The sequence below is a fragment of the Ipomoea triloba genome, chromosome 5 (assembly GCF_003576645.1).
Source record: "Ipomoea triloba cultivar NCNSP0323 chromosome 5, ASM357664v1".
NCBI lineage: Eukaryota > Viridiplantae > Streptophyta > Magnoliopsida > Solanales > Convolvulaceae > Ipomoea > Ipomoea triloba.
This window is the reverse complement of record NC_044920.1, coordinates 20880156-20883449: the sequence shown is the minus strand read 5'-3', so window position 1 is coordinate 20883449 and position 3294 is coordinate 20880156. Positions and strand designations below refer to the sequence as shown.

Here is a 3294-nt window from a genome sequence, read left to right as displayed (position 1 = left end):
ATATATATATATATATATATATATATATATATATGTTACAATACACACCATTCTACGTACTAAAATTCACCAGATGATAGATAAAACACACTGACGACGTTTATAATGTTATCGAAATAATATTTAGATAAGTAAAGTACAATAATGTTGGTGTGTAAGAAAATCAGAGACCCCACTCTCAATTACAAGGTTCGTTCTTTATACTGAAGGTGCAACAACACTTTTTCTGGTGAGTGTAATAGACTCGGGTAATAATGGTGGGAGGAGTAATGATTGGGAGCCGCTGAGTAATTCCCCTCTTCAATGTGTCGGAGTAATGCACTGTTATGTGGTTGTTTGACTTCCTCGTGAAAGCTTGCTTCCGGGTTGGGTGCTTCTCCAATTATCCTGTCGCCAGCCCCCCTTACTCCAAGTTGAGAGCGTAACAGAGTCAACTAGAGAGTAATGATAGTGCAAATTTTTCATTTATCGAGTATCATATGCAAAAATAATTGGAAGTCTTATGCTTTTGATGAATTACACAAGACCTGATATAGCCTATGTAGTGAACAGGCTCAGCGATATACCCATAATCTAAATGGAGAGCACTGAAATGCTCTTAGACGAGTCCTGAGGTATCTTAAAGGTACAAAAGACTGTGATCTTCACTTTGGAGGATTTTTCTCTATGTTGGAAGGCTAATGTGATGCTAATTGGGTATCTGATAGTGATGAAATTTGCTCCACAAGTGGATATGTCTTCACTATTTGCGGATCTACTATATCATGGAAATCAACAAAACAATCTTGTATAGCTAGATCTATTATGGAATCAGAATTCACAGCTCAAGATATACCAAGACAAGAAGTAGAATGGCTAAGAAGCCTACTGGCAGATGTGTCATTGTGGGGTGTCCAACACCATCAATTCCTATACATTGTGATTCACAAGTTGAGATATGTGTTACAAAAAATAGTTGTCTATATTTGAAAGATAAGACACATTTGAGTCAACCATGAGTCTGTAAGGCAATTAATTGTGAATAACGTGATCACAATAAAATATTTGAGATCTGAAAGATATATAACAAATCCCTTAACGAAAGGACTAAACAAAAAATTAGTCCTTGAGTCATTAAGGGAAATGGGGTTGAAAGCCTCGAGGTGAGGAATCTATGGTAAACACCACTTTGTTGGTGAAGAGGAAAGATGGAAAGACTCACACCTAGAATTTCAGATCTACGAATAACTACTAAATAATGTGAAGTTGAACATAAAATGTTCTTAATGACTTATCTCATAGAAAATGTGCTCTATGTAGGGATAGACCTAAGAAAGTCACCTATTTGGGTGTGAAGGTAACCTTGACCTTCTATGAAAGACATGTAGTCTTTCTAAGAGCATCCATGAGGAACCTAAGGTAAAATTAGTCAAAAAAGGTTTGGACTTTCGCAAAACGTACAATTTTTCCAGAAGTGATATGTGTCATAAAGTTCAAAACTTGTATGTTAGGTGAGTTGAAGAAGCACCTCACTCTCTAAGCGGCAGTTACTCAATGTCACTATGTGCTAGTTCAAACCTTTCAACACACTAACACTAAAAGTACCATTTCTTGTAAACAACTTATACAAATCTTCTTGCCACCCAAATTTTGTGAGAAATTGTTGGAGAAATTCTTGAGAGTTGGTCTAATTTTCCTTTCCTATTTTGCTTGTCCGCACAACTCTCTCTTGGTCCAAAACTTTCACAATGCTTTTGGGGTTGTTTTTTACATTTCAAAGGAGTGGATATTATATATATACATTGAGAATGAGTAATATAATGCAACATTAGTTGTGGGTCTTAATGGCTAAAGAGTGGAGCGTGCACTAGTATATAAATGAGTAATGTTCATTCATTCATTAGAAATCATCAATTTCACATTTCTTACATAGCTTCTTCACTTCCTCTCTCTAAACATCGTTTCCTTGTCTAAGCAAAAATCAAAGTCAAGTTCTAGGCTATATTCTTCGGGTCACGTATAAAAGTATTATATTTTTCCATATAAATAATAAACATTTTATTCATGATTTAATATTACATTTGCTAATATAAGTATTACATTTCTTATTAACCCGACTTGTCTCACAGACAAGAATTTGTGAGACGGTCTCACGGACAAGGATTCGTGAGACGATCTCACATAAGTTTTTGTCTACTCTAATAATAATAATAATAATAATAATAATAATAATAATAATATTCTCAAAATAATAATAATAATAATAATAAGAGTTAATTACCGAAATGGTCCCTTGATTATAGCGAAATTACTGATTTGGTCATTTGACTATAGCAAAATTATTAATTTGGTTCCGAGTTGACGGATGTATAACAGCAAAACAAACGGAGGAGGATCAAATTAGTTAAGATTTTTAAAGTTGAGGGTCTTAAGTGGTCAAAAAAATAGTTAAGGACTGAATTGGTAATTTCGCTATAGTCAATGGACTATTTCAACAATTAACTCTAATAATAATAATAATAATGTCTAATATTGTAATTTCTGGTGTTTTATTATTAGTATTAGTTAACATATACTCCAGCATCTATTATAATTATTTTACTACACATAACTGAAATAGTTAAAATTAATGTAAATATCTGCAATAAGATCAAAATTTAAGCTGTGAGTTGCAAATCCGTTTTAGTTTAAATATCGGAGAACGAGTTTTCAACAAGCGGGGATAGCTCAGTTGGGAGAGCGTCAGACTGAAGATCTGAAGGTCACGTGTTCGATCCACGTTCACCGCAAAATATTTTATTAAACTTTTGATTCCTGAAGGTTAAAATTGCCGAGGATTTGAAAACTAATAATGTTCGCTTTTTAAATGTTTTATGTATCCCACTTTAATATATATACTGAATTACTGATGTCTTTACGCCCTAAGGAATAAAATTTTAAAAATAAATAATGTGATACCAACAGACACCATGTCTAATAATTAAGATTATTATATCTCTTGATTTGCTAAAGATATTATTTTAAAAAAATGAATTTTAACATTTATAAATGCAAATACAGTTTAATTTATATCAATACTTGATAATTGTCATATTTCCTACATTTTCCCTTGCATTTGTTGTCTTATTGCTTGTCATTCATTTATTTTGGTCACTCTTATTGCTTATTGAGTTATAACTATCCATAAGTCCCTTTTATGTGTTTCGGTGTAAAAAATGGTGTAAATTCAAGCTTAATGAGAGGATTTTTGTAGTGATTATCTAGCTACATGGAAGGATTTCAGGAATTGTGGAGGCTATGAAAGTGGAGAAATAG

At 32.7% G+C, this 3294-nt stretch overlaps 1 non-coding gene across 1 annotated transcript; it reads left to right on the top strand.

Annotated features, from left to right (window-relative positions):
- Positions 1–2695: 2695 nt before the first annotated feature.
- Positions 2696–2768, top strand: TRNAF-GAA. Its single transcript has one exon. It is a non-coding gene; the product is annotated as a tRNA-Phe (tRNA).
- Positions 2769–3294: the final 526 nt, after the last annotated feature.